Source organism: Rosa rugosa, chromosome 1 (genome assembly GCF_958449725.1).
Source record: "Rosa rugosa chromosome 1, drRosRugo1.1, whole genome shotgun sequence".
Classification (NCBI taxonomy): domain Eukaryota; kingdom Viridiplantae; phylum Streptophyta; class Magnoliopsida; order Rosales; family Rosaceae; genus Rosa; species Rosa rugosa.
Window position 1 is genome coordinate 41,162,785 of NC_084820.1, and position 12,199 is coordinate 41,174,983.

General features: G+C 41.2%; 1 long non-coding RNA gene across 4 annotated transcripts; it reads right to left on the minus strand.

Annotated features, from left to right (window-relative positions):
- Positions 1-2,258: 2,258 nt before the first annotated feature.
- LOC133737528 (uncharacterized) lies at positions 2,259-4,455 on the minus strand. 4 transcript variants are annotated; one of them, XR_009859865.1, is made up of 8 exons: positions 4,173-4,455; positions 3,934-4,039; positions 3,757-3,843; positions 3,526-3,599; positions 3,404-3,451; positions 3,013-3,092; positions 2,694-2,743; positions 2,259-2,360 (listed from the first exon to the last, which is right to left on the minus strand). It is a non-coding gene; the product is annotated as an uncharacterized LOC133737528 (long non-coding RNA). The 4 variants fall into 4 exon arrangements; XR_009859864.1 differs by lacking the exon at positions 4,173-4,455 and having other exon boundaries at positions 3,404-3,443; positions 3,934-4,163; XR_009859862.1 differs by lacking the exon at positions 4,173-4,455 and having other exon boundaries at positions 3,934-4,163.
- Positions 4,456-12,199: the final 7,744 nt, after the last annotated feature.

Consider the following 12,199-nt stretch of genomic DNA (forward strand, 5'->3'; position numbering starts at 1 on the left):
CTAAAGTCTTATTTTGATCTTTAAGTGATGCCTCCGTCCAACTTCCGTCAAGGCTCCATTAAAAAGTTGATGTGTCAAGCACATGTCACGCATGTGATATTTTTATTAAGGGTAAAATTGTCTTTCTTTACTAACTAATTAAAAAATAAATAAATAATAAAAAGATGAATTTTGGGTTGGTTTAATGAACCCAGATGAACAATTGCCAAAATTTGAACCCAAAAAATATGAACTCTCTGTCCCCATGTCTTCAGCTCTGGAACATTGCTCACACACCACCACACCACCTCCTCCACCATCATCGTTGCCACTCTGGCAGCCCAAACCCAAAAAATATCTCTCTTTTTCAATCTGCAACTTCCTAACCTGTTTCTCTTACTCGACCTGACCCGCAAACAGCTTACCGACCTGCTATGGCTTTTCCACAAAACTTTAGGGCTAAAGATGGAAGCTTTGTGACACAGGTGGAGGAATCAGGTGTGGAGAGTGTTTGGCTCCAAAACCAGTCTGGTTGCAAACAGTCTCTTTTGAGCGTGTGCGCAGGCGTGCCAGCATCGTGGGGTGCAGTCGTCGGGGAGTCCCTTGACCTGACTTCGATCTTCTCAAACACTGTGGACGAGGAGAGCACCAACCTCGTCACTAGGTTCTTTTCTCTGCCTTTCGAAAAAGGACTTCTTGCCTTACGGGTAAGGGCTTTGGTTGTGATTTCTTGCGTTCACTGAATCGATACTTAGTGTTGTAGACTAAGCAAAGCAATCACTGGGAAGTTGGAGAAAGCACGGGGTTTGCTAAAGCGTGACTTTAGCTTCGCTGGGTTGCGAGGGCGTTACCCTTGCTTCGCTGGTTGAGATAGTATCGGTGGCAATGGTACTGGCAGTCGGCTCCTGGGGAGATTGGGACTGGAAGTACGGTCGCCGGGTTGGTTTGGTGGCCCTGACAGTCGGCTCTTGAGGAGACTGGGACTAGAGTGTGGTCACCGGTAAGAGAGGTTGCTCCGGAGAGACTTGGATAATCGTAGAAATTAATTGGAGAGTTCTCCCTTGTTGTTCTGTTTTAGCCTCTATATATAGGCTGCTCGCAGATTCACCTTCCAAATATGAATGAAATAATATATTTTAGGCCACAGTTATTGGCCTTTGAATCAAATCAAAACACTGAATAGTTTTGATAACTATCGTAGGCAATAATTAATAATTATCCTCTGTCGTAGCTAGAATGTAGGCAAGGTTAATTGCCTCTTCGACGTATGTAGTCATCCTCTAGGCAAGGTAATTGCATTGGTGGCTTACTCTTGCATGCGTGTATGTATTTATGCTTCATTCCTTAATTGATCTTCTGCCATGCATGAACAATTATATATATATTCCATATATTGCAATCAAGGATGATCACATGCTTCCATATATTGCACGTCCACTATGGCTTTGGGTTGACTTAAATATTGGTAGTGCATGGGCTGATGGCCCACCATGCGACCGCGATGATTACTTACTTCCATATGCTTCCGCGTTCGCCATACTCCTTAATTGCATTTGCGTTTGCGTTTGCGTTTGCGTTTGCGTTTGCGTTTACTTACTTGTTCGCGTTTGCGTCCTTGATTATGGCTTAGTTTGGGATTGCTGTGCTGTGAGAGGAAGCACTTCCGAACTTGCTGTGAGAGGAAGCACTTCCGAACTTGCTGTGAGAGGAAGCAGCTGAGGTGTTTGGTAAACTGTTTTGAAAAGTGCTGTGAGAACGAAAAGCAATTTCTAGGTGTTTGGTAAGTTGCAAGGCAAAAGTGCTTTGGCTGTGTATAATTACCAAAATGGGCATACATAGTAAGATATGCTACTAAAATACATAATTTTGTTTTTTGATTATGTAACCATACCAAATGAAAAAATTTATGAGGTATTATTCTTCTACCCTTGGTTGGACCGAATAAATTAAACCCTTCAATATGCATATTATGTTTTACTATTACACAAAGTAAATATAGAATATTTGGATTAATTTCCCGACCATAGTTCAACGGGAACCATTACACTCACTTGAAATTTGCAACTAAATGGAACTAGTAGATGCATTCATTAGACTTTGTGCAATTGCATTTCTTAACACCTATATATATTTAAAAAAAGATATTCAATTACATACATTGCTTTAAAAGCATCGCATTTGAAATTTATGGCTAAACCAATACAATTAAGAAAGAACTTAAAATCATAAAAAGTGGTATATAACAGTCCTCCATGAATTTCATGCACAAATGAGCTGCCCCAGAATGAACTTGCTTCAAACTCTTTGGAGACTTTGTGCCCCAACATCCTTTCTCAAAGGAGCTGGTAATTGCCTTGACTATGTCCATTGCTTCGATTCACCTGGGACCATAGCTGTCATTAGGAAGCTTGGATAGATGCAGACATAGGAATGACAGAACAAGAAATGATGAGGAAGATAAGGAACATCGTTTTGATCGTGAAAAAAAGCTCACTTACTGCCCACATAAAAAAGAGATGATAGTTACAATACGGGGGACGTACATGAGAACAGACTACAAATGGATTGTATAAGAAAGAAAAAGCAACCATAGAATGAATATACCAATTATATATAAATGACTTGTCTGAGCAAAAGAGAACTTGTAAGAATGATGCAGTATATGTAGGAAGAGAATGGATCATTAATAATAGTCACAGTTTGAAATCTCTCACCTATCAACTACTAATGAGGTAGCACAGCCAGATGCAAAAGATGTGAGAACCTGGCATCATGAACATTCCAGTCACTAGCAATCGCAAAGGCAAGAAAAATAACAGATTGTGCAAGTAATTTATGTTCTACAAGTTGGAATCAAGGGGATGAGAAGAACAAGGGGCATACAACATTCTTCAAAGTCCAAGAGTACACTAATTCAGTTTTTAATTTATGTAGTCGATTAGGTCCTAATTCAGTTTTGTCACAAAAGTAATTTAAATGAGGTTTTTGAATCAAATTGGTATTCACAATTGTAAGCTAATGTTAAAAGATCACCTTTCCCTCTGTTGCTGGGAGTTAAAAGATGGGTCTGCAAGCTCTTTAGGATCAACCAATAGGCAGTCATGTAACAGAACCTACAATGTAAACCAACTAAAACCATGAAAGAGGAAGCTATGGTTAGAGCAGCCAAGAGTTAAATCAGAAAAAATTTAAAAGCTGCAAAGATCAATCAGAAATTCAGAACATACGAAAAATCTCATACTGTTAACTAGAGGGGAAGAAAACCTAAAACAGATGGAAGAGAGGTCAAAACTATACAACTTAAAGCAACTAGCTGATACAGTCCAAATGCAACTAAAGCAATTAACAAAACAAACAATTTTGTTCTTTTAAAGTTTTACTAGTTATTTTCTGGGAGAAAGAAGCATCTGGTTCCATTGCCAACCTCTTCCATTCCAGAGCTTTCTTCTTCATCTCTTTCCCTTCTTCTTAACTACACACAATTTTGCATCTGAATCAATCAAGTCATCGATTAGAATACAAGTGAAAGGCCAAAAATTCCCTCACCTTGTCCGACTGAACTGAACGATGTCCCCTAATTACCGCTCGAATCGAACTGTGTCCCGTCCCGATGTAATGTACTGAATTCAAACATAATTGCAATCAATCCCAATCCAAAAGAACAAATAAGCGCAAATTCAATAAGCACAAACCCTAGCCTCCTATCACCTCAAGCTTGGGATATAGTAATTATAAACATGCAAAGACGGCACCATCAGGAAGAAGCAAGGAGCATACCAGAGGCAGTAGCTCCGCAAACTCCCCATACCAATGGAGGCTAAGTAACAGGCTTGGTCAGCTGAAGACGAATCTTCCTTTGGTCAGCTGAAGACAAATACAGGAACCATAAGAAATCCCAGAAAGAAGTTCAATCAGAAAATTGAGACAAAAACAACATCAGATTCCCAGAAATACCAACAGATCAAAGAAAACCCAGAGAGCTTTTCGTCTCCTTCTTCTTATTCTTCTTTCTCTTATTTCCTGTTCTCTTCTCTCTCTTTCTTTTTTACTCTCGCCTCCTCTTTGTCGGGGGAACAACAAAACCCATAAGAACAACCAAAATCCAACAAACCCATCATCCAAATTCATAATAAAAACTGAGGACGAAGAACAAAAATTTGGCGAAGAATAAATCCGAGCATAAAAGGAATTACCCGCAAATCGGTTGCACCAGAGGAGCTGATGTTGCCAAGAGTCCTCAGATACGGGTAAAACATCGGTTGTGCAGTTCTCAGCGAGCGGCTAATCAGAGGAACACAGTTGAGAACATGGAGGACAAAAGGAATAGCGTAGCAGGAAGGTGGAATCGGCGCGGAGGAAGGCGGCGACAATCCACCAATTGAATGAGGTCACCAGCGACGAGCAGAAGAAGAAGGCGATCTGAGAGAAGACTAGGGAGAACCAGACACCGAAGAAGAGGAAGGAGGAGATGTGGAATGAGACGTCTGCCGCGATGGGTCTGCTGTTTCGATGTAATTTTTAGAAAAGGAGGAGGACAGAATTGGCAGTTCTCCAAATTTTCATTAAACTGTACTGTTCATGCTCCGTGTTTTCCCAAAGCAGGTCTTCAAAAGCTACAAATTGTAGCTTCCCAATTTCAGCTTCTAGGAGAATCAATTCGGACCAAAAGCTGCTTCTAGACATTTTACCAAACAGCATAGCATTGATGCGGCTAAAATAGCCTCACAATTTAACCCTGCAAAAATGTAGTTGTCAGTATAGGATAAGCAGGGATCGTTCAGTCCGGGGATTGTAGGGTACACCTACACAAAAAGGTCAATTAACAAATAAAAGAATAAAATGGGGTTTTTGAGATTTGGTTCCTAATCTATTTAAAATAAAAACAAAACAAATAAAACTATATACAATGATCGACTTCCCTAACCTAGACCAATACCACTCAGAAATTACTAAGTGTAAAAACAGAAAATCCATTTCAACATGCTACAAAAATGTGCCCATCTTAAACGCTTAGATAAGAGCCCAAATGAAAAGCCTCAGCGGATCAATCCATTTATCTGATTCGTTCTAATGTAGGTTTGGATCGGAAAAGTCCTTACCAAGCCTAATACTACTAATTTTCGAAAACACTCAGCGTAATTCTCTTAACTAGTAGTATTATCTAACCCTCGAATCAACTCACACGTGCAAATTAACCATTACTCATAGAATTTAACACGTAATTTCCAGAATCGTTTAATCATTAAAGCATGATTTTTACCACTTTTTAGAACTAATTGCTACTTGTTTAACTCAGCGCCTTAACAAATAACAATTACCCTTGGCAAATTATGCAAACACACAAGAATACTCAACGTGATTCTAGCATGCAAACTTATGAACCTAACTCTGAAAATTACCTAAACACATAAAAGGGCACAAGATTGTAACATGCATCATAAAAGAATTCTCGAAATTAACTCAATAATAAATTGAAAATCTCAAAAATATTAATAAAAATATTCTGAAAATTTCATGTCTCCAATTACACAACTCGCAAATCCGAACACACAAAACCGAAACAAAAATTGTGAGTAGAGTCATAGTTACACTTTGAAGCTTTCCTCAGCGGCTTGGCAACAAGGTGATGAACTCGTCTCTGCTATGGTGGTGGAGCGTCCTTGACTCAGCGCCTAAGAACTTCGTAGATTGATGGATGGATGGTGGTCACGGTCTTGTAGGTGATGGAAGTTTAAGGAGTGAATTGGGCAGAGTCTTGGAATAGTTTTTGGCCAGGAAGTGATGGAAATTCTGTTCTGGACGTTGCCTATTTATAGGGGAGCATTGGTTGGCTTTTGTCGATCATACCCTTCATCATTGGACGGATGGGATTGCATCATAATTCCTTTAATTTTCCAACTGAAAACGTCTCCTTTATGGCCTTAACTCCTCTCATAATGGGGTCTTTTAACAGCTGAAACGTCTTTCTCCTTTATTCCCGAACTGAAAACGTCTTTTCTCCTTTATTTATTTTCCAGCTGAAACGTCTTTCTCCTTTATTTCCCTTCTTCATTGCTTGGTCAAACGTCTTAAATTTCCTACAAAAAGGTGGAGAATATCAGATTTTTTAAGAGAAAATAAAGGGAATTAATGTAAAGACCGCAAAAAAACGTCGACGGTAAGGAATCCTGATCCCGTTAGGATTTTTTTCATAAATTTCGCATTTTTCCGCCTATTTTACGCCAAACACTGTACAAGACTCTTAAACTGACTCGATGACTCAAAACACGAAACTTAAGGGAGAAACAAGTCTAAAATGGGGCATATACTCAATAATATCGTCGCACTTTATGCTCCTATCAAATACCCCACACTTAGCTTTTGCTAGTCCCTTAGCAAAACAGAAATACAAAACAGAACAAAGACTCGACAAAAAACAAGTAAATGACTCTACTGCCCCTAACTGTTGTCTCAGAGACTCCAAACTCATGGCTTTCACGTTAAACACTTAATCAAAATCGCATAGATAATTCCATGGTTAATAAACATGTAACGCTCATATGACTAAGTAAGATGTGGAGAACTTAAGTTATACAGTGAATGATAGCATGTTTCGAACAAGTCCAATCCAAACTCACAAGGCATACTCTCGATTTTTCTCTCAGAAATGGCTATGCTTAAAAGCTTCACACTCAAGTATATGCAAGAGAACAAATTGTAAGGCAACAAACAGCTTGCATATTTCATCAATAAACGCATTTTGTGAAGAATTATTAAAGACCTCAAGAAATGACTAAGTGCACAAATGGACCTAAACCATAAGCTCGACTGCGTACCTGACTCCACTAACCAAAGACTGCCCATCTCAAGGATCAAGTCAGCACTTAAAATAGGTTGTAATGGGGCTAAGCTAGGGTTTTCGAAATGAAGATTAAGGATACAAAAATCCTAAGGACCTAGCAGAGCATATATGGACCACTTTATGTCATCATTTTTGTAGACCAAATATCATTGTTTTGGGCCAAACCTTCACTCTAACCAACATGGGAATGGACAAAGGCATAATTTTCAACTTTGAGCCTTCTACAAATTTGAAAGTCCAAAACCACACTTCAACAATTTCCCAAGAGCTTTCTTTTCAATTTTTCTTCTCTTTTGCCACTTTTCTTTCTTTCTTTCTTTTTCATTTTCATTTTCTTTCAATTTTTTTTTTTTATGGCAAATTTTTTTTTCTCTTCTTTTTTTTTCTTGGATTTTCCCCACCCCACACTTGTCTTTCATCGTCACCCCTACACATTATGTCATGCTCTACTAAGTCCCTAGGACAAGGGTAGAGATATCCTGTACTAAGCTCATGGTAGGGTAGTGAGGGTGATGAAACAAAGGTTTTCAACGTAGGCTCAAAGGGGTTCACTCTAAGGAGTCCCACGACGGGCACAATTGGGGACACATGCTTGTTTGGCTATGGTGGTTACCCTAATGCCTTCTATCCTATCCAGGATCAGTGCATATTATGGCATACAAGTTTTGACAGTCACAACAGCCGAGTTCTAGTACTCTCTAGTCCATTAAAATCTATGGCACATGATCATTGGATTTTCAAAGAATGATGAGGTTTTGCAAATACAGCCACGAAATTCTAGAATTATCAATTAAGCACTCGAAAAGAAAGTATTTTAGCTCAAAAGCTCACTTAGGGTCAAATGAATCAGACTTAATCCTAGCATGCTTAATGAACCAAGTTACAATCCTATCTCAAATCTTCATACAAGTATCACAACGTCGATTAACCACAGAATTCAATTAAGTCCTATTTCGATTGTGAAAACCTTCAGCCATGAATTCAGAGACATGTTCATCCTAGACGTTAGGAGCATCCTAAGACTCAAACATACAAAAAGACTATAAAACCAACAAAATAATAATTATTATTATTATTATTTTTTTTTTTTCTAAACTAAAATAAAGGTGTAAACCCACCCCACACTTAGAATCTACATTGTCCTCAATGTAGGCAAAAAATATGGTATATAGAAAATAAGGGAAGGGTAAAATAAACAAACAACAAACAAAGACACAAGTACAATTCAACCTAAGCAAGTGAAGTGATAGAAATGTCAAACTCTCGTTGATGGCTCCTCCACAGCTTCTGTTGAAATGGGTTGCCTCCCATGCAGCGCTTAATATTTATAGTCCTTCAGCCGGGACTCTTCTCCTTGTTCACACGTCATGGGGTGCCTCCTGGAGGGGTATCTCTTCCAATGTGTGCCCCACGAAGGACTCATAGTAGGGCTTGAGACGATGCCCATTTACCTTGAACTCCTTCCCCGTCTTCTCACTCTTGATCTCTACAGCACCATGAGCAAACACATTTGTAACTATAAATGGGCCAACCCAACGAGAACGAAGTTTACCTGGGAATAGCTTAAGTCTGGAATGGAATAACAGAACTTTCTGGCCCACTTGGAAGCTTTTTCCGCGGATCATTTTGTCATGGTAGGCCTTTGTCTTCTCCTTGTAGCTCCATGAAGCATCGTAGGCCTCATTCCTTATCTCCTCAAGCTCATTTAGCTGTAGCTTCCTATGTAGGCCCGCTTCATCATAATCCATGTTGAACTTCTGGACAGCCCACCAAGCCTTGTGCTCTAGCTCCACTGGAAGGTGGCATGCCTTTCCGTAGGCCAACCTAAAGGGAGACATCCCAATAGGTGTCTTGTAGGCTGTTCTGTAGGCCCACAATGCATCATCTAATCTCTGGCTCCAATCCTTCCTTGTTGGGCCCACTGTCTTCTCGAGTATCCTCTTGATCTCCCTGTTGGACACCTCTGCTTGGCCACTGGTCTGAGGGTGGTAGGGCGTGGACACCTTATGGGTTACCCCATACTTCTTCAGCAAAGCCTCGATTGTCCGGTTGCAAAAATGAGAACCTCCATCACTGATCAGCACACGTGGCACACCAAACCTGGAAAATATGTTAGTTTTCAAGAAACCTGCAACCACTTTTGAATCGTTAGTCCTGGTGGCTTTTGCTTCCACCCACTTTGATACATAGTCCACAGCCAATAGTATATATAAACAGCCATTAGACGAAAGAAATGGGCCCATAAAGTCAATGCCCCAAACATCGAAAATTTCTACAGTTATTATTGGGCTCATGGGCATTTGATCTTTTGGGCCAAGATTACCAGTCCGTTGGCATCTATCACAAGAAATACAAAACAAGTTTGCATCCTTGAAGATAGTGGGCCAATAAAATCCACAGTCTAAGACCTTCAAGGCCGTTCTACGAGGCCCAAAGTGGCCTCCACAAGCCTCACTATGGCAAAATGACAGAATTGACCTATGCTCAGACTCTGGGACACATCTCCTAATGACTTGGTCACTACAATGTTTCCATAAATAGGGCTCATCCCAAATAAAGTGCCTAGCCATTTTCTTCAATTTATCCTTACTAGCTTTGGAAAGTGTGTCAGGAAATGTCCTAGTGACTAAATAGTTAACTATATCCGCATACCAGGGCACACTAACCTCTATCCCAAAGAGCTGCTCATCTGGGAAAGTTTCCTGTAGGGGCTGGATGTCCTCCTCATGTACTATCCTGCTCAAATGGTCCGCCACCACATTCTCGCTTCCCTTCTTGTCCTTGATCGCTAGGTCAAACTCCTGCAGCAGCAAGATCCATCTAATCAATCTGGGCTTGGCCTCCTTCTTGATCATCAGATATCTCAAGGCTGCATGGTCAGAGTAAACAATTACTTTAGAGTGCAATAAATAAGAACGAAACTTATCTAAAGCAAAGACTACAGCCAAGAGTTCTTTTTCAGTGGTGGAGTAGTTGAGCTGGGCGTCGTTGAGGGTCCGAGAAGCATAGTAAATAGCATAGGGCTTCTTATCCTTCCTCTGGCCCAACACAGCTCCAACAGCATAGTCTGATGCATCACACATAAGCTCGAAGGGTAGACTCCAATCCGGAGGACAGATAATGGGGGCCGTGGTCAACAACTCCTTGAGCTTTTCAAACGCCTTCTTGCAATCCTCATTGAACACAAAGGGCACGTCCTTTTGCAATAGGGCACACATAGGTCTAGCCACCTTGGAGAAGTCTTTGATGAACCGCCTGTAAAATCCTGCATGGCCAAGAAAAGAGCGTACCTCCCTCACAGTTGTGGGGGAGGGTAAGTGACGTACAAGATCAACCTTAGCCTTATCTACCTCAATGCCCCTAGCAGATATTATGTGTCCTAACACTATCCCTTGTGTCACCATGAAGTGACACTTCTCCCAATTCAGCACAAGGTTAGTTTCTACACACCTCTCAAGTATCAATCCTAGATTCTCTAAACAAGTATCAAAATTCTTTACCGAAGACACTAAAGTCGTCCATAAAGACTTCAATAATATTTTCAATGTATTCTGAGAAAATGGAAAGCATACATCTTTGGAAAGTACCTGGTGCGTTGCATAAGCCGAAGGGCATGCGCCTATAAGCAAAGGTCCCAAAGGGGCACGTGAAGGTCGTCTTCTCCTGATCCTCGTGGGCTATGCAGATCTGGTTGTACCCACTATATCCGTCCAAGAAGCAATAGTAGGAATGGCCCGCTAAGCGCTCCAACATCTGGTCAATAAAAGGCAAGGGCATATGATCCTTCCTCGTTGTGGCATTCAGCTTCCGGTAGTCGATACATACCCTATGACCAGTCACTAATCTCTGGGGCACTAGCTCATTATCCTCGTTCTGTACCACTGTCACCCCAGACTTCTTGGGCACCACTTGCACTGGAGAGACCCACTTACTATCAGAAATGGGGTAGATCACCCCACAATCTAGCAACTTGATCACCTCGTCTTGGACCACCTTCATCATGGGCGGATGTAGACGCCTTTGGGCTTCTCTTGTGGGCTTGGCGCCATCTTCTAACAGGATCCGGTGGACACACGTGGTTGGGCGGATCCCCTTGATATCTGCTAGAGTCCAACCAATGGCAGTCTTGTGCTTCTTCAACACGTCCACCAACTTCCTTTCTTGCTCTACCTCCAGCGTTGACGATATGATCACTGGGAGGGTCTCCTTTTCTCCTAGGTACGCGTACTTCAAATGCTCAGGGAGTACCTTCAATTCCAACTTGGGTGCCTGAACAATAGAGCGTAGCATTTTATTAGTAGAAACCGGAATTGACAAATAGGAAATTGACCTCTTTATAGGCTGAGCCTCCAGTGAGGCCACAGTCTTGATCACTCTAGGCTCCTCAACGTCCCACTCAACCTTGGGGATAGGTTCCCCATTTGCATCATATCCGACAACCTCCTCTAGGGTCAGAGCCAATTCATCCTCAACCATTACTTCAGAGAAAACCTGCGCGAGTGAATCAACTACATCAATAGCAAAGCAAGGTTTCAAGTCAGAAACAGGGTACCTCATGGCTTCAAGAATGTTGAAGCGTATAACATCACCATCAAACTCCATGGTGAGAGTCCCTTTGTACACGTCGATCTTCGTTCTTGCAGTCCTCATAAAGGGACGCCCTAAAAGTAATGGAGTGGTATTTAGGGGTGATTCCTCCATGTCCAATACGTAGAAATCCGCAGGGAATATCAGATGGTTTACCTGCACAAGAACATCCTCAACATACCCTTGAGGGTATTTGTTAGACCTATCAGCAAGTTGAATGACAACATTATCCCTTTTAAGAGGGCCTAGACCTAGGGACACATACAAATTATAAGGCATAACATTTATGGATGCCCCTAAGTCTAACATCACATTTTCAAACCTGGTGTCACCAATGATACAGGGAACAGAAAAACTCCCTGGGTCCTTCAACTTTGGGGGTAGTTTCCTCTGGATAACGGCTGATACCGTCTCGCTCATTTTCACCACCTCCTTCAATCTTGTCTGCCTCCTTGTGGTGCAAAGCTCCTTCAAGAACTTGGCGTATTTAGGCACTTGTTTGATGCACTCAATCAGGGGCATATTCACTTGAACCTTCTTGAAGATTTCCAAGATCTCTTGATCAGATTTATCTTTCTTCGTCTTGGCAAACCTGCTTGGGAAAGGTATAGAAACAACTGGGTTAGTCTTAATTAAACCACTAGAGTTAGGAATTGTACCTTTGGGTGCCTCAGCTTGGGGCACGTTAACTTCCACCCTTGATGTAGCTAGGTCCTTCTCAACATCCTCCTTAGACACCTCCACAACGTCTTCTTCTTCATTATGGGCCGCTTGGATCTTCTTGTGGGCTCT